We start from the raw sequence: 20097 nt of genomic DNA on the forward strand, positions 1-20097 counted from the left end.
TGGGATTAGGGGGAGTTTCAGGCTTTCTCCTCCTGAGTTCCCCACGCTAACACCAGCAGCCGTGTCCTCCCAGGGCGTCACAGAGTCATCATCCCCCACAGCCCTTTTGGAGGACATTTCCACAAAAAAAGTCTAAAAAGCACACTTGTGTAACATACACCCAGCAGGTTTAGTAGCCTTTGGAGCACATACATACATTTACAGACAATTAAATCCCTCACTGGATCAGCTAGGTGCGACAGAGCCAACATCTGAATGCACAAAAGCAAAAACTATAAGAACAGGAAACCACTGCTACTCTATTTTAAAACCAGACTTTTTTTTGTTGTTGTTGTTGTTGACAAAATGCCAAAAAAAGCATCTTAGTGTTGGATGCCTTTCCTATCTTTCCCCAACATAAAATCTAACCAAAATTTGCTGTTTTTTAAAAAAAATACAAAACAAAAAAACCCCACTGGTGTTAAAAAAGCACCATAACAAATTATTTTTACTGTGTCATTAAAATACTGCAAATAATGGTTTATAAGGGTCCTTCTGAGTGTATTATTAAGGTTACATAAGTACTATTTACTTTGGATGGTTTTGTTTCTCCCTCTTCAGTTCTTTTCTTAGCGAAATTAACTTTCGAATCCCAGCCAATTTCCCTGGCTAACATAAAAATAAATTTAAGATGAAACTCAGAAATAAAAAGCCACCTCCCCCTCCCCAAACATTCACCCTGTAGAGCAAATTATGAAAAACAAGCCATTGACAAAAAGCCGAGCAGATGCTCCCTGCTTGCAGTCCTTCCTCGGCAATGTGAAATAAACCCAACAGATGCCTCTCTTAATTGAGCACATGGATTACATACACACATGCACTCTGTCCTGCTTAAAACAAAACACACACAAAAATCAAACAGGAAAATAGCCAGAGAACTCTTCCCAAAGCCCAGGCAAGCAGGAATGCTAAGACCAAAAAAGACTTGGCTCTTCCTGCTCAAAACGAGACAGGAAACCGTATCCGTAGACAGAAGGGAGCTGAAATCCATTAAAACCCGTGGACCTGATTATGTAGATCCCACAGGGTAAAGCAGGTACAACACATGCCTTTGTGTATCCACACAGGAGAGAGGAAAGAAAAAAAAGCATCAGCTTGCAAGGAAATCTGTGAATATTTACTGGAGGCAGTACTGCACTATGCAGCTACCAGAATAGATCACAGATCCTACACAGGAAAAACAGGAGCGGTGCCTGCTTCCACACAGGAGGAGATGGAAAGCATATGTGAATCTATGCACGTGTGCACATCCCCAAGTCCTTGCCAAAGAAACTACAAGCAAATTAGCTGAACACATAATATGACCTGGATTTAACCCACATCTTTGGCCAAAAATTTCCTTACCCGAGGGCTGCTGCGCACTGACTGCTCACCAGCCCGCCCCGCCAAGCGAGTGCATCTCGGAGCCGCAGTGTATGAACTCACTAGGAGGAGCTCTGAGATCCTTCTGGGCTGCAAAGACTCAACCTGAATTTCAAAGATTCCTCTTGAGGACCACAGGTGATGCCAGGACCGTAAATGTACCGACAAATAATGCCTTTTCTCTTAACAAGCTTATAGAGTTCTCAGACCCAACTGTACCACTAACTTCTCTCAGCATAATTTGCACCAACTGTGGCAAGATTACAGATTTTGACTGCACCTAAACTTGGCTTTCCGTTTCAAAAGGCTGCACAAACTCACTTAAAAGCAATGTGACAAAACAACAATTTTAAGAATGGACTCCTGACTCTGAGGAAACTCTTTGGTGCTTCCTTGTATTAGCACCTGATAGAAACTATTTTGCAGCCACACAGAGCCCTTCAGTCTAAACAATTTCAGAGCTGGATTGAGCGAGAAGGGTGCTGCTCCATGCGGGGCTTAGCTTGAGTTGTTCCATGTTCGGCTCCAGCCCTTCATCATTTACCTCTTTAAACAGTCCGCTGATGAGGGGAAACAGATGCCGGGATATACCCGTAACTTATAGCACCCACTGGTGCTGAGACAACATGCCGCAGGACTGTGCTGAGGCAAAGACAGCACGGGGCACGGAGTTCAGTTAGATTAGTGTAGATGAGGGATACTTGGAGAAATCAGGCTTGATACAGGATGTGCCTAAAATGGGATAAAATGCAGAATGCATTTTATTATGCACAATACTTGTCCCGCCACAGCTCTCAGCCTTGAAAGAGCTGCTAAGAAAGCCTAAATTAGTTATTGTGCAATTGCAGCCATCTAGTCCAACAGATGAAACCATCTCAGTAAAAACACCTTTCAAGTATTTTCGTTGCTCCTCAGTCTTTTTTCATTAGTTCATGCTAAAATGAGAAAGGCACAGCAGGTCACTAAGAAACCTGTACTATAGCGGCTTAAGCGACAGTTATGTATCTGTGTTTGCCTGTCATTCCCTTATCTCACATACCTGATCCATAAACACATATTGATTTTACGCAGTAGATACGACACTCCCAGCACATTTTGCTCACGTTCCAAACTCCAATTGTGGACAATTGGCATAACTCAGTGGTCCTCTGCCATGCTTCACTACTTTCATAACTTCAATTGTACGGCCTCTCTGGAGAGTCAACATCAAGATTTCCCCCTCTCCACACTGTTTAAGTTTTGCCAGCTCAGCTCCCACAGCTCGCAGGTAGTGACCCTGCTGGTTGGTGACGCCCAAAGCGGCGAGATTTCTCCTTGATCACTCTCGGGCCTGCTCTAACCCTGCCTACCCTGCTCTCAGACCTTGTCTGGGAAACATCGTGACTCAGCACCATAAAACTACCTTTTCTTTTTCTCCTCCCTCTGCTAGTCTTATCAGCACCACCGTCCTCGCTCCTTTCCCCTGTGCAGCTTTGGGGCATATTTCTGCAGCACAGTGGTCTATCATGCTGCAGGGTTAGGACAGAACTCTCTGATTCACCAGGTAAATGGTTGTGTACAGAGCAATAATTTCAGGTGCTAGAGCAATTGTTCCGTGCACAGCATTTGCTTCTGGGGACGAGCACATACCTTTGTCCCTTCCCTTATAAATCTTGATGGCAGACCATCACCTTCGCAGAGGTACTCCCTTCTCCACAGACATATCAGCCGTCCTCTCCAACGAGCTGTTCAGCCCTTGGGAGATGCAAGGGGGAAGAGACACAACGTTGATCTGCTTACAAGGCTCACCCAGCAGTCCTTGCCACACAGAGGTCTTCACTGCCTTCCAGCAACCCTGCACACATGTCCCCAAGGGACTCGGTGGTGACAGGCTCTGTGCAGCTCTCCACGCTGCAGGAGTACACCCCTGGGCAGGAAGAAGAGCAGGTAAAGTTTAAAAATGCAGGGCATGGAGTGGACTGGAAAATAACTCCTGTTCCCCAAGTGTCCATCGCATTGTCCTCCCCTTTGACTGGGTCACTCAGGGCTTCTGACAGACTTAGTGTGGTGGGTTGACCCTGGCTGGATGCCAGGTGCCCACCAAAGCCACTCTATCACTCCTCCTCCTCAGCTCAACAGGGGAAGAGAAAATATAATGAAAGGCTTATGGATCGAGATAAGGACAGGGAGAGATCTTCCACCAGTTACTGTCATGGGCAAAACAGACTCAACTCAGAGAAATTAGTTTAATTTATTACCAATCAAATCAGAGTAAGGTGATGAGAAAATAAAAACCAAATCTTTAAACACCTTCCCCCCACCGCTCCCTTCTTCCCAGGCTTAACTTCACTCCTGATTTTCTCTACCTCCTCCCCCCGAGCAGCGCAGGGGGACAGGGAACGGGGGTTGCGGTCAGTTCATCACTCCTTGTCTCTGCCACTCCTTCCTCCTCAGGGGGAGGACTCCTCACACTCTTCCCCTGCTCCAGCATGGGGTCCCTCCCATGGGAGACAGTCCTCCATGAACTTCTCCAACGTGAGCCCTTCCCATGGGCTGCAGTTCCTCACAAACTGCTCCAGCGTTGGTCCCTTCCATGGGGTGCAGTCCTTCAGGAACAGACTGCTCCAGCATGGGTCCCCCACAGGGTCACAAGTCCTGCCAGCAAACCTGCTCCAGCGTGGGCTCCTCTCTCCATGGGTCCACAGGTCCTGCCAGGAGCCTGCTCCAGTGCGGGCTTCCCACGGGGTCACAGCCTCCTTCGGGCATCCCCCTGCTCCAGCATGGGGTCCTCCACAGGCTGCAGGTGGATATCTGCTCCAGCGTTAACCTCCATGGGCTGCAGGGGGACAGCCTGCCTCACCATGGTCTTCACCATGGGCTGCAGGGGAATCTCTGCTCTGGCACCTGGAGCACCTCCTCCCCCTCCTTCTTCACTGACCTTGGTGCCTGCAGAGTTGTTCCTCTCACATATTCTCACTCTTCTCTCTGGCTGCAGTCGCACAGGATTTTTTTTCCCCTTCTTAAATGTGTTATCATAGAGGCGCTGCCACTGTCACTGATGGGCTCAGCCTTGGCCAGCAGCAGGTCCATCTTGGAGCTGGCTGGCATGGGCTCCATCAGGCACAGGGGAAGCTTCTAGCAGCTTCTCACAGAAGCCACCCCTGTAGCCCCCCGCTACCAGAACCTTGCCACACAAACCCAATACACGTCATGTGACAGGGGAGACCTAACGGCTAAGGTAAATAGAGTGGTCCACATCTGGAGAGAACATAACCCTGGATGTTATGTGACATGCATAACACAGATGATCCCACGATTACTTTATCTCTTCCATATACTCTAGAATAGTGATGGACTTGCCTCTCACATAGGTAGCAGTGTAGTACATAACTGCCATAGAAGGGCTTAATCCTTCTTCATTTCCTCTGTCTTTCCTCCTGCCAACCAAGATGGAGACAGTGCTCAGACTCCATCTATTCCTGCTGCCAACCTGCAGGCTGCTCTGCATGAAGACCAGGTCATTCCCAGGAAGAGTCCCAAGGTGCAAAACAGCACCTTGTTCATAGTCATGTTTTGCAAATACAAATGCAGTAAATGAGGAAAACAGGCAGTTTGAGGAGAGGCTGCTTGGTGACGACATCTTTTATCTGTGCTTTATGGCTTATTTGTTGAGTTGTTGCTGGCTTCACGGTGGTTTTGTTGATTATGTTTTTAACTAACTGCCTAGAAGGTCACAGAGGCACCATGTTTGTTTTTATAAATTAAATTAAACCAACTCGTATTTAACATCCAAACAGATCTGCTGAGAGTTAGGTTTATAGCTGGAGTGGCCATCACCAGCCAGAACAGGATTCGACCATTCCTGGCACCATGAAAGAGCTCTGATGATCCTTACACCTGGGCACACAGCTCCCCCGACAGTTTGTGAGCAGGGTCAAAATTCCTGGTGCAAACATGAATCGCTGTGCATTTGAAATTCCTTTTCTATTAATACTGTTTAATATTTGCCTTACATTTTCTGCCAAAGCAGAAAATGCTAAAGCATTGCCAAAGCATTTTTGTTCCTGCCCATAAACTCATTTGTTCTCTGGAAGATTGTCAGCAAAGAAACACAAGGCAATCTGAACAGAATGTATTTTGGGGGGGGGGGCGGGGAGGGGAAACCCACACAGGATAAAAGTGTGACAATTATTAAAATTATTAAAATTAATTAATTATTAAAAAAGAAATGGCCCTGTTCTAATCCTCTCTTTCAATTCAGCCCACCAGGTCCTGGTGTTAGCTTCTTCATCAACAGCTTCTCTTCCTCTCACGTCTCCTTGTAGCACAGAGGCTCTTTTCTTCCTCCAGACCTCCTCCCTTCATGAAGATTACACTGATTTTCACTCTATTAATGGTATTTATGTTTGTCATATGTTGCTTAGGAGGAGGCTTTTAAAGTTCTCCAAAACTCTAGATACAATTCATAACGCATGGCCAAGTTTTTGGAGACGAGTTCCCTTACATCCTAGGAACAGGTAGAAATGCCCACGTGCTTATAATTACAAAAAGCTCCTTTTTCATGGAGACAGCATGGTCAAGAAGCCTTTACATCAGATACACATTTTTCATACGCAGGGAGGAAGAATTTCCTCACCGTTCTGGCAGTTGCTCCACAATCTGCTCTCAGTCATCTTCAGCAGACACAGGTTCATCTCACCTCACCACAGCTATCCAAGCGTGAAGCGTCTAGTTTAAACCAACCATGCAGCTTATCCAGGGTTCATGGAAAAAGGTAGACCCTGCCAGCATTTTCCCCTGGAGAGGCATCTGAAAGAACTGGGAGCGAAGGGTGACTCTTGGAAGGGTCAATGCCATTAACTGAAACCTGACAACTACCTTTAAGACAGTTCGGGCTGTGCAAGAGTCATCCTTAGGTGTGGATTTGAGGAGCAGGCAATGCTTCTCTGAAGGGAGCGGGATGCGGACGCTTAACCACTACACGTCCTTGAGAAAGCCTCCCTTCCGACGGCTGCCCATTCATTCCCCTCTCCCAACATGCGAGATGGAGTTGTTAACGCTAATGTGACTCAGAAGGATGTTGTGAGGACTCATTCATATCCTTCAGACTCCTCGTGGCTGCGGAAGTGCAAATAAGCCTTTACCGGTCTCGTCTTATTGTTTAAATAGCCGCTCAGCGTAAACAGCATCTGGGCAAACCAAACAGTGGTACGCGGGCGCGCGGAGGCAGACGTCGCTCCCGCCGCCTCCCCTCATGGCAGAGGAGCGCTTTCCTTGAGTTTGAGCCCAAACCGGCCGCGTTGTGCTGCCATCATCGCTTCCTGTTTGTTACCTCACGACACCGTTTCCTGTTTCCTGCCCGATTACGACTGTGCCAACTGTTTTTCCCAAGCCTGAACCAGGTTCCCAGCACCCTCCTTTTCAGCTCACACAAAAATACCGCCATTGACGCCGGCCTGGTGGCGGGGGGTGCTGCTGGCTGCCGTGTGAAGCACAGCCATCTCCCCCCACCAGCACCTTCCCTCCGCCTGCCCGCTTGGGCGCCCAGTCCCAGGCTGAAGAAGCGGGTCTCACGCATCCCATAAAGTGGGAGAGAAACAAATGAGGTCCTGGTAACTCCCAGGGTTTGATTGCGAGCCAGAGCAAGGCAGCAAGGTGCCCACAAGGCATCTGGGTGAGCTGGACGCAGAAGGTGGCGATCTGAGGGACTCTCACGGCTCACCTCTTCAGGCACCCTGCATGTCACAGGGCTTTCCGCTTACTCAGCAACGTGGCACTGAGCTGGATAAAGCAAATGCTGCAGGAAAGCACATTAAGGCATCAAAGTACAGGGGATTAACGTGGTCCCCAGTAGCTCGTCTCAGTGGCTCATCACCCCCATGGTAGAAACGCTTCCACTTTTGTAGCTGAATTTGCTTTCAGCTTCCGGACACTTCTGGTTATGTCTTTCTCCACTCTATTTAGGGCTTTTTGGCATGAGGTATTTTCTCTCTGTACTTATAACCAAGTGATGTCCCCAGTCCTGTTTCAGTACCTGAGGCAGCTGAGCCCTTTCAGGTTCTCTCTGAACATCAGAGTCTCTAACGCTGAGGTGAGCTCCCTGGCTCAGGTGGGAAGAACACCTTCCTCCTACTACTCTCTGCACCCTAGTTTAAGCACCCAAGGTCCACAGGGACCCCGGAAGGGGCCCCTTTCCCAAACCCCTGGACGACTGCTTTCTTCTCGCCAATCGCTTGATGGTGTATCCGAAGTCCTGACAGGATGCTGGAGATCTCTCAGAGACAGGGAGCAGCCTAAGGCTGGCAGAAAGCAAACACTCTGCAGTTCTGATTTTTAAGGGGCTGGGGGGCAGGGACACATGGGAGAACAACCTGCATTTAATACCAGTTCTCACTAAAGCACAGAGGAGCCTCCTAGGAGCTGTTACATAGCTCTGGTCTGCGCCTTTACCTGCTCTCCTGCAGTCACAGCAGCAATGACCTGTCACAGCTAGATTAAGCAAATCCTCTTTAGCATCCAGTACCCAGTTCAGGGCCTAGCCCAGCCAATACATATTACCAGTTACTTACTGTGTCGGGTCACCACCTTTCAAATATGAAGAAAAATAAATGGCCTTTGCAGACATACGCCAGAGACATGTGCCCATTTAAGCTTAGCAGAATGCCAGTGAAACCGTGAGCTGGCACTTTATTTTCTTACATCTCACCTACAGTAGACAAAAAAAAAAGCACCCCTGTTCCTTCACCTTTTGCCTGCCCTGTCTATTTAACCTGTAAACTGTTTGAGGAAGGAACTGTCCTTTGCTGCAGCTTTCGTAACATTCAGGTGCTTCTGAGACGCAGCACAGGAAAGACCCTGGACACCCTGCAGCGCAGAATGAAGACATCAAAGTGGCAATAACTGATCTACAACAAAAAAAAAGCAAGCTGATTTCCCTAGCTCACCCTAAACGAACAAGACGCATGCTTTGAACTAGCTGTTTTCTTACTAAAACACACAGAAGTACAACTGTACCACTACTAGTGGTCCGATTGCAGTACAGAGCTTTATGGCTATTCCATTTGAGTGCTGTTGTCAGAAATCTGAGCAGGCAATGGTAGCAGGGCATTTTCGGTACATTAACTTCATTCCGGGCTGTCCCACCATGAGTAACTGTGGGGCACGCTGCTGGGAACAGGCTGGAGAGGAACAGATCATACCATGCAAATCTGAACTGACAGCATGGGGGAGTGGTGAGAGCTCTGGTGTTGAAGGAGCTCTTCACCATGTACCAGCTATTGCACTCACATTTTGTCTTTGGAAAGCCGAGTACGTTCATCTGTGCCGGAGGGCAGGGAGAGCAGCAGTAAAAGGGAGTAAGTATTTGCACCGGTTCCAAAAGCCTCACACGTGCATGTGCACAGGCAGTCCCGCAGTCCCTCAGGAGCCAGAAATACATGACCCCTGGCCAGCACTGTTTAGCCAGTAGAGGTCTGTAGAGCAGTGGCAGCCTGAGACTGCAGTTTGGAGGCTGTGAAGGCTCAGGGAGGTGGCAAACTATGCCTGCCTCTCATAAGAGGCACCTCAACTGAGTAGAGCTATAGGGTCTCTTGTAACTGAAGACACAGCAGGATCTGTCACTGTGCACTCTGGTTAATTGGGAACAGAGTAGTGGGGCTAACAGAGAGTCAAATGCCCTGCGCTGCACGGCCACAGGCATGTACTGTTACTGTGAGCAAGATTTGTGGCTGCAGGGATAGCTTACTAATAGAGGGAGTACAGGTGCATCATTGCCCGGTCACAGACTGAAGATGCCTGGCCAAAGAGCTTTTTTAACAGAGTCAGAAAGTTTTGCACAGCTCTGGGACTGCAACAGCAAGGTCACAAGTGACCCTGTAAATAAGAAGTCTGCGTCACCATGGGAAGTGCGCTGAGGCATCGCAAAATGCTGCCTGCGAGGACAGTTGCCAGGTTGGAGTCATGGGAAGAGGGTGTGCAGCACGAAAACCCATGTTACAGTACAGACAAGGTATCAGAATGGGCCCCTGCAGCCAACGGGAGGCAACTTGGGTATTTCAATGAGACTGAAAGCTAACGCCCTCTCCCAAAGCTCTAAGAGACAAAACAAACTTTACCCTTTGAGAAACCACAGGGATTGGGGAATTTATATCCTGGCCTTCAGTGACTTATTGCCGCGTGGCACATGATGCAGCACACCAGGTAACGCACATTAATTCAGCGCCGGCGTGCAGGGCCAGGAAGGGCATCTCTCTGGCAGTCGCTGCTCATATTTTGGCTTCAGACTGCAGCTCCACACGAGGATCGTTACTGCAGAGCAGCAGGTGCGGGGAGAAAGCAAACAGCATCGTTTCCCCTCAGTACCAGATTCCCACCCCAGGACCCTCCTCCGGTGTGCTCCCCTGGCCACCAGCAGGATTTCTGGGCTGCAGCTGTAGCACCAGAAGGAGTTCTTCAGCGACAACAGACAAGCTAACAAGCAGAGAAAGAGGTTTGTGTGGGAGACAGCAAGTTGCATCTCTCCCCAGCCTGCTATCGCGAAACTGACTTAAAATAGCTGAACTAGAAGGCTGTGGAGCAGCCACCCTCTGGTCTGTGCCTTGAGGGGGCAGAAAGCCTTCTGGTTTTCTCAGTTGTCCCTTTGCTTTACGGGACACCTGTACACCTGGCTCAGCAGCAGCAGCAGTGGGGTCTCTGGTACCGCTGGGAGCCCTCAGGGAGCCAGGGACCAGCTCCAGCCCCCCGAATGGCAGCCTGCGCTCCGCAGCATTGTGTTTCTTGTCAGAGGCTCATTAACATATCAATATTTAATCACTGCCACTAGGGCGCAAAGGAAGAAGGCCTGGGGAGCACTGGGCCGTGGAAGGTTTGCCGGAGAGGCAGCACACGTGGCCGTGGGACTGCAGACTCGAAAGCCTGCCTCCCAAGGCAGCCTGGAGGCAGGTGGGGAGAGCAAGCCACGTGCTTCTTTGGGTTTGGTCAAAGATGTCACCATGTCCCCTCAGGGACCAGCACAGTTAGTCACTTCTGCAGCATTGATGTTTCGGGGTATGGCTGGTTGGCTTTTGATTTCTGTTTCTCAGGCTCACACACACGCTAGAAATTATACTAGCAAAGGGGCAGTTAGAGTAGTTTAAGGGGGTATTTGTAAGCCTACAGCAAAAGGCATCAGCATGTCACGGCAACCAGCTGCACTGTGCACACTTGCTTTGAAAAGGATTGCTCACTGTCCGCCTCTGCTGTTCTTTCACTCCAGTTCCCGTTTCATTTCTCCAGGCCCTGCCACCTCCTTCCTGAGAATAACGAACTGCAGCTCTCCGGCCTTTCCGAGTCATCTTCCAGAGAGGCAGAGGCATTCAAGGCACCACACAGGATACCACAGGAGAAGACCCCACCCCAGACCTGCAGAGATCATTTCCCAGAAGAAGGGTGGATGCCGTCCTTTAAATCTTCCTAACCTAATTGTTCACTTCCATAACCACCTTCATTTTAACGCTGTTAGTCCAGCCACCCTGCTGTGTCCTGGGGCAGTTAATGCCACAGGGTTGCAGTTGCCAAATGAAAGGGAACACCTCTTCATGCAGGCACGTGGCTGCCTTGAAGGTGCTGAATAGCCCCGGCTGTAACTTTCTAGGGCTGGATGATTGGGTCCAAAATACCTTTGCATTAACCTGTGCAGTATTTGATGCACACATCTTGTGCTCTCCTCTTGTTCTCTGCTTTTTTAATATATAAAAAGCATTGCTGAATAGTTGCAGCATGCAAATTCCTATAACCCGGATGGAGCATGTTCTGGAGTGTGAAGAAATCTTGTGCTAATAGCACAAAGAACAACTGGTGAAGAGACAGGGAGCTCATTTTTTATTTCTCAGCCAGCTTTCCTACTAATGTAATTGCATTGACTCCAACAGAGTTACATGGGTGTAAAAGAGGATCATGGGAATTCAGGGTTAGGCACCTATTCCCTCTCTCCTCTCCCACCTCCTACTGTCCAGGCTCTGCAGCTGCCCTCTGCAGAATTCACCCTCTTTCTCCATCCCTCACATTCTCCATCAGGTATTGTTATCCACTGTAGGTTACAGCAGGTGTCTCTGCAGCGCTTTGACATCCTCGGTTGGTGGAGGCTGCGTTACCATGAAGGACAAACACCTCTCTTCGGTTCTGCCCTCCACCTTGCTGTCACTATCACCTTGCAGGATGTGCCCAAGTGAATGGCACAGTTCCTATACTGACGCAAGCTGAAGGCAATACTGAAGAGCCTCCTTTTGGCTGCAAAACCAGACTGCCAGAGCTGATTGCTTGTCCAGAAAGAGGTGCTACCACACCATGGCGCTCTAGGTCCTGTGGGCACTCCAGCTCCCTGTCTGAGCTGAAAAACATTTACACTGAGGAGACGGAAGAATTAAGAGAAAATAAGAAGGGTTGGTCTTTACCTGGTGCTCCATTGGGTTCAAAAGGTTTCAGCATGGGTTCATTTTTTACCCTTTCCGTCTCAACAAAAGGACTCAAGATCCTCACACAGGTATTTTCACATGTAACACAGACATCTTCACAAAAAAGAGACATGAGCTGTGCCATGGAGGACTGTTTCAGTGCATAGCCATTTATGCTTGCCTGGCAGGTGAGACGCACACACATTTCCCATTCACAACTACCTCCTTTAGGGACTGGTTAAGCTATGCTTTCACTGACATTTTCCTCTGGGGCCGTGGGGACTGCTCAGAGGATGAGAGAATATACACCTTAGTGCTGTTAAACAATCACACGAGTCTTTTTGAATAAGCCTATAAGTAATTCACCTTACAGCTCGTAATTAAGTGTATTATATCTTTATTACCGGTGCACCGTGGGGTTTCCAACAGGCCATTGTCACTGCCACAAGACTCATGCTCTACAAATCGTTACGAATGACATACAGAGACAGCAAGGTCTCCTGCACGGCTCCCGCTGGAATTCTCCAAGCACAAGTCACCACTCGGTACATAATCAGCTCTCTGCTTCTAATGTTCACTTAAAAATTCATCTGCCATAGAGTAAAGGGAGACACCATCTTTCCCAGCTATGATTTACCATAGACACAGCGCAATAAATAGGTACTTCTTGGAGTGCACTCCAAGGCTGGAGCAAGAAAAGTGGATGAGATGTGCAGCAGAAGGGGATTTTTTTGTTTTTCTTTTTAATGAATACCTCATTACTTCCATGCTTCCTCTTCATATTCCAGGTCAGCAGCTGATGGCAAAGTTTGAGAACAACCACGAAGGATGAGCCTTTATGCTCTTTGGACCACAGAGGAGCTCACTTTTGATCTCTTTAAACCTACCCACTCACACTTTCTTGCAGAGAAATTCCTACTAGCTCAGGATGACATTCCTGCCAGACTCTGAATGTCATCATATGGAGATCTGCTCCCACACAGAAGGGTGCAGAAAAGATGATGTGCTAATGAGCTACCTTCTTATCCCTGCTGTCAGTTCAGTGACTCTCCCTCCTCCTCTTCCCTTCCCCTGAACTGCAAATGAATTGCTTTCCAGCAGCACTGCAAAGAGCCCAGTCCATCTGCAACCCTGGAATCCCTCCAGAGGGCAAAGTCTTGGCTTTGTGCTTCAAATTATCTTGTCTTTTCTCTAGAGAAGAAGGAAGGAAATACCAACCAGGGCACTGATGCAGCCAGACTGAGCAGCTGAAGTGAGGCCAGTATCCCTTTTGCCATCGGATGACCCAGGCTGTCCTCCTGCCAGCGCTCAGCAGGCCAGTGCAAGCCCATTGCCACCATGTCACTAGTACTGTTATTCTGCTTGGCAGTGCAACTTGTGCCTCTAAGCCTGCTCCCCTCATGCCTTTCTCAATACATTACCTAGCACCCAGCAAGCAGTATAATATCTAACACAGAATGGATAGCCCAATGCTTAACTTATGTCCCATGTTCCATAAGGAACTTTACAATTTCTGCATGCACAGGGCTTGGGTGCAGGCAAACAGGGTACTCCGACACCACTCACACCGGTTGCCACTTAAGCTTGGGCAAGCCACTTTCCCCTCCCACTCTTCCTAGGTGTAAAGTGGGGCCAATACTTACTCATCTGCCTCCGAGAGGGATAGTTAGACTCAATTAGCTAGCGTAAGAAGAGTTCTGCGCAGTACTAGAGGACACTGATGCAATGTATGAGCCTGCTCAGGCAAGAAATATGCTCAGGCTAGAGGCAATGAATACAGCAAGGCCAACGCTATGGTTCCATGGTACTTGTGGTCTACTGAAGGCACAAAATCATTTCAGGTGTCACGGTTATCAGCATCTTTCTTTCACATCATCTCTCCATACGGCAGATTAGAGCTTGCTGAGAGGTGAATGGCTCTGCTTAGGGTCCTCGGAAATTAATGAGGGGAATGAGAGATCAACAGAGGAAAAAAACTGATAAGTGAGAACCCTGCATGGGAAGAGGAACAATTTGCCTGCTCAGTTTTCTTAGAGGGCCCATAGGTACAACATTTGACAAATAACAGTATCTAAGCAGTTGCTTTAATTTCCCTCATACAGAGGCAACAAAGCAGGAAAAAGATTTGTCAATAAAAATTTGACGAAAAACAATGATGCTTTTAAACTGTGTTATTCCCCAGCTCCCTTGTTTATGAAATCTATGCCAGCCTTTTTTAGCTTTTTCAATTTAAAGGGTCCTATTGAGAGCTCAATGCTGTTTTCTGCCCTACCATTGTTTCTTAGCTTCCCATTTATAGCTCCTTTTTGACTAGCCTGGTCACAGAGTAAGAAATTATTTGATTTCAAATCCAGTGCACTAGGTTCTCAGCAAACAGCACAGAAAAACTGGGAGATTCAGCTTGTAACTATTTTGATCTGATGTCTTCTGGGAAAAGGCACACGTAGCCACCAGCTGGCCTTCCCACATGGATTTCTCCCACTTTCGGGCTCTTTAGATGTTCTTTACAGCTAATGCTCAGCCATCTGATGCAACCGTTGCTACATATATCACCAATACTGTACCGTGCCACAATGACCCTTCCACTCAGGTACTGAGTCCTCTCGCCTCACTGTGCATTCCAGCATGAGCATTATGGAAAACATGAAGCTATTGCACAACCACACCATGACACCTTTCTTCCACTACCTCCAGCACAGCGTCTTGCAATTCCTTTTTAATTGCTCTCATAATCTTCCTCTACCACATATATATCTAAAAAACAGCCAAAAATAACTCAAAGAAAATAGGCAAATTCTCTTACGGGAAAGTGGACGAAGTTTGACAGAGGGGTTACTTCTCAGACTGAAGGTTTCACAAAGGATGCTATGGAGCCTAGTTTTGACTCTTCTTTGGGGCAGAACTCATTATCATCACAGAACCAGAAGACCTCATACCTGTTGATGTTTGAAAGAAGACGCACGGCAGAACTCTATTTATGTTCAGCATACACCAAGTCACCCTGGCTTGAAGGGAGAAGAGACCCAGTTCTTGGCTTAGATTTGCTCTTTCATATTTGTACTGCTTGACTGCAAGAAGTGCGTTACCTAGGCTGTGTGTTAGATGAATGGAGCCCTCTCCAGCTACATCCATCACCACTTTGGGCCACTCCATCACCTTGCAGCAAAATCTAAATCCTTGCTGCTGTTGCACTTAACCTGCTTATCCATGTATCCATCCACAATTACTCAGTCATAGCCAAGCCCTTGACATGCAACCCACGTCTGCTCACCCGTGGAAATCCCAGGGCTCTACTGTGCTGCTTTGCACTACATGGCAGTGCAAACTTGGAAAGCCAGTTTAATGAGGCAGCTAAGGGGAAAGAGGAATGCTTGGAGGTGGATGCGCACTCTAAACTGCTGTGCCATTAGATGTTAGCTTAACCCGTTGAAGAACAGTTTGCTCCCCCTGCTCGTTTAGGCTGAAATGCATACACACAAACCTGCCAGCAGGTCTGGAGGGGCAGTGGCAAAAAGCTGGGACAGACCGAGTGCAGTGAACTTTCCCACCAGCTGGATCTAGAATAGAAGAGTCGTCCACAGCCTTCATTCAAGGAGATTTCATATTATAGGCTCCCATTTCAGCACAGAAGTTAATGAAGTGGGGGATAGGAGAGAAATAGGTGGCCAATGATTCAGCTAGAGATGCAGCATTAAACAGTGCCTGGACAACAGTTTGATCACCACAGCCATCTCCAGGATTGGAGACAAAAGGCACTGGCAGGTTTGGAGGGATTCTTCATGCCTCTGACGGCATCTGTTATGCATAGACTTAGACTCAAATTAAAGGAATCACTAACTGCTTAATCTTAAGCACATGATTAAGTTCAGCATCAAGTGATTTAAACACATTCTTAACAGTCTTCACCCAGGAACCTCTGGTAATTTTGATTGAGTCTTGCTTTGGTAAGATCCTTAGTTTCTCGTGTAAGCTTTAAAACATAACAGGGTCTGATACTAACATTATACATGCAGATGGTCAGTCCATGAGTGGGCAGCACTGTGACTGCCCATTCCTGTTTGAAGCAGTGGAATATGGAATCAAGCTAAAGATTCTGGCATTAGCCTGCAGTGACAGATTTAGGAATAAGCCTCTGCCAACCAAGATCCTAGAGAGCAGAACGCTACTGCCCTCTCACCCTGCATCCACCCCCGCATTAAGCCTCTCTGCCCCAGACAGTGCCCAGGTGCTCCAGCTGACATGGCAAGCTACCTGCTGCTAGAGGCTGGGGTCTTGGCAGGTTGTAGCCAAGCGCTATGGGATTGGAGGTTGTGAGATTAGAGGGTGATTTAAAAAAGAGAAAATGATTATCCTAAAGAATCATTAGCCTCTTAAAGGGCTATAAGGCAACAGCCTTCCTATCTTAGCTGGCACAGATTTCCTAAAATGGGACTTCTACTAGAGAAGACTAAAATATATTGGAACGTTCCCACTGTACTGCAACATGACATGTGTGTGTACCCCACAAAATTAAGAATGGGCTGTGCATGTCCCAGCACTGCCAAGAGCAATTTCACATTCATCAGAAGCTGGAAGGCAAGCAGCTGTACAACCACTTTGTTATAATTGTCTGGGGGCTCTGGGTAAGAGTTTATTTATTTTCTTACAGGGAAGATGAACTCAAGGAACTGGTTTCTATCCAATACACACAGGTAACAGAGCGTCTTTCCTCAACAGTGCAATCTGTACCATGGTGGGGTTTACACATCTTTGACGGTTTGAAATACATGTGTTAGCTGACAGTTGTGAAATCTTATACCAAGGATACCATCAAGGGAATGTTTCAAGGCTTTTCCTTGAAATGAGAAGAGGAAAATACCTATCAAAAAAAGCTGACATTTTCAGCTGTTGTCCTGGCACCAGTCACACCTCACAAAAATCTGGCTGTGCTCTCCTTAGCCTGATGTAACCTCAGGCTATGTGTAACACCAGAGTTAGTAAACAGGCGGTGACGATGCCTCTGCTTGTGTACAGCATTCCAGTCCAATCATTACATCATGTACCAGTCACTCAGGTTATGACTTTGATATTCCACTGACACACCAGTCATCAGCCTCTAGCATCTGTGCGACCAGAGTACCCACAGGTTTAGTCTGCCTCAGGAGAAGATTCCCCACAGTCAGCACTGTACAGCTCACTGCCAGATCTCACGCTGGCCATTAAACAGGGTGCCCTGGTAAAATCTGGATCCAGATTCATCCAGACTGCATCGTACTTCACCCTGTGTTGTTATGCCTGGCTGGGTGGGTGGCTCTGGGGGATGAGTGCTGCAGTTGAGGTACAGGGATGCAGGTGGAATTCAGACTGGATTAATTTAAGTAGATTACTTGTAAAAAGCACGTAAGCCACATCAACCTCACTTCTCTCTCTTCTCCACCTCCCCTCAAAAAAGTCCCATTGTTTTTCAAGAGCCCAGTAGGCCCAGATGTCTGCATCCCTGCACTCACACTACCCTTTACTCCAGCCAAGGCAGATAAACTGCACTTATATTCTGATCTGGTGACATTGTCACTGTCACCATGCACAGACAGACACAACTAGGCAGGGTATTTGGCACTGGGAAGATACCACAGCACCTCGAAAGAGCTGCTGAGAGCTGACATTAGAGGGGGAAGAGGGACAAGGAAAATTCTGGCCTTGGTATAAATAGATGAAGCTACTGAATTCAGCATGGCTAAGTTTAGCATCTGCTCCTAGGTCAGTTCCAAAAGGCTCAGCATGCAGCAGGGTCTGAGATAAGACAAGGTTAGGAACACGAGAAGAATTAAAACTGCAATGGAGAGATGTCATGGCAGAACTGGAAAAGGTTAGTGCCAGGTCAGGATCAATAGCAGAACCAGAGCAGATGAAAAGAAACAGTCTCATAGGGAATATTGATAGGTCAGAGTCAGCCAAGAGAGGAGCAACATCAGGACATAGTCAGTGAGCCCAGGAAAAAGTTCAGACTATGCCACTGCAGCTACATGTGTGGAGGAGTTACCCAAGCAGACACGAGAACAGGCTAGCAGTAAATACCTTGTTCTGTCAACACTGGATGCTGTTTTCGGCCACAGGAATTAAAACACTGGCAAAGTATGACAGCTCTTGATGGAGCAGAACTCTACTTGCTGGTGCCCACAGGTCATTGATAGCTGAGGAACTCCTAAGCGGAGCTCAAATGCCTTCACTAGTGATCTTAACCAGCCAAGAGCTTGGTCACTGCCAGCCTCTATCATTTTGCCGTCAATCTCACAGCTACTGTGTGGCCCAGCGCCTGTCCCTCGAGTCACCATGTTCCCTGCGCAGAAGGGGATGCAATGTCACATGAGTCACCTTCCTGTTGCCTCCCCAGTAGCAGCATGGACCACAGAACTGCACCGTCAACACTTCCCACACACAGCTTACATAGTGAGGAGGTACAGCGGGAGTATCTTCCCTGCACCTAGAAAAGCTGTCAAGTTACCCTTCCTTACTGTGCATTCGACTAAAACGCTGGCAGTGGCCTTCTCACATTTGCACTGGGAGCAGGGAAGCTGTAACTGGTTAACGGACTGGCTGTTCAGGGCTGCAGGAGCCCTGCTGGCTTAGGCATTCAGGCACAGCATGGCAACACAGGTACCATTTCATGCAAAATGCACCTGCGCTGCCTTATGCCCAGGGAACAAAAAGCAAAGGACACCGCCTCTGGGTAGTGACTTCTTGTTTCTGCCTGGAGAGGGGAGGTGAAGTCAGTGCTTCCAGGTACAGGCATCTCTAGATGACACAACGCTAGGGCAGAAACACCAGCAATCACAGTAAGCCCAGCTGGTCCAGGCACGCAGATCAAGGCTCTTTGCGCTGGCAGCGCCATGAGTCATGAGCAGTAGAGGTGAAGCAGCCCAGCAGCTCCCGGTCTTCGTACGTGCCCGCAGTCAGCTTCCCTGAAACACACCCCCTTGCACAGTGCAGCCACAGGGAATTCACCCCAATTTATCCTAATGCTCTGACTCACCCTGTTGATCAGCCTCTCTCTTTGCAGCCACTACAACAGCAGTCTTGGCCAGGCAGTCAAGTGCCTGAAGCCTGGCCACTGGTGTTCCTCCTACCTGCCTTCTGTTACCACCACAGCCTGTGACTTGATGCAATATGCCCTCACAAGCCTTCTGTTTCCATCTTAGTGCAGGACAGTACAACCGTTCTGCCACATGGCCCAGGTTTTTCATACCGGGCAGAAAGGAAACATTCCCTCCCCAAAAAGAGCACAGCAAGACACACGTATGGCTGTTTTTCTTTTTAAAGCCAAACCCAGATTTCAAAGAGGCTGCAACCAGAGCCATTGCCAGTCTGGTAACAGACCACAAAAATCATGACTTCTCTTAAAAAGAGAATCCTTTTTATTTCACTTGAAAAATTCTGTTCCCACATGGGATACAGCTGCACTTTCTGACCTCTCATTCCAGAGGGCTTGGAAGCATCATATCTCTTAAACTGAACTGAAAGAGGTTTAATGTTGAAATCATTTTATCTTCATCATCTTTAATAGTTTTTAAGTATTTGAGAGTCACGATATCCCCATGGTGGAAGTGATAACACCCAGCTTTCAAATGCTGCTATAGTGAACTGCCACAAAGGTTATGAAGCGTGGAATGCACCAGGACCACCCAGGACAGGTCACAGCCAACACACACAACAGCTCCGTCCAGACGCTTTTCCTGTTTTGATCTTGTATGTGGTTGAGCGTAGGAGGACAATGCCCATTACTGGCCATACAGAAAGTCCAACAGCTACTGATTACTTTTGAGTACTCTCAGCTGTCCAGCCACGCAAGTTCTGGCTGTCCCCACGTGCAAGAAGGCAGCAGGCACTTGACTTCACAGAGCAGCATGACTGGCACCCAGGTTACAGGCAGGTGCATATCCAACTTTGAAGAGATGCTGAAGAACTAACCGCTGGCTCACAGCATGGAAAGGGTGGTCTGGACAAGACTGCTGGGCAGCACGTGTTACTTATGCATTTGTGCTCCAGGCTGAACGAAGGCGTTTCTGTGGAACCTGCACGTATTCACACGCAAGTCCTCCGTGCCTGTTATCCTGGCACTCAGCTTTGTCTTCTGGGGCAGAGAGACAGCCTGATCTGACACACAGATGCTCTCTCTGAATTAAAGAGCTGGCAGAACTTGCTTATCACACTTGCCAGGGCACCACAAGGAAGACAGGCAACGCTTAGCAGGTGTGCGAGTCATTTCTTGGCTTATTAAGTGTTTTTTCCATAACATTTTGTTCTAAATAAA

This window comes from Nipponia nippon, unplaced genomic scaffold (genome assembly GCF_047370975.1).
Source record: "Nipponia nippon isolate SJK-2023a ecotype South Korea unplaced genomic scaffold, ASM4737097v1 scaffold_10, whole genome shotgun sequence".
In the NCBI taxonomy this organism is placed as follows: domain Eukaryota; kingdom Metazoa; phylum Chordata; class Aves; order Pelecaniformes; family Threskiornithidae; genus Nipponia; species Nipponia nippon.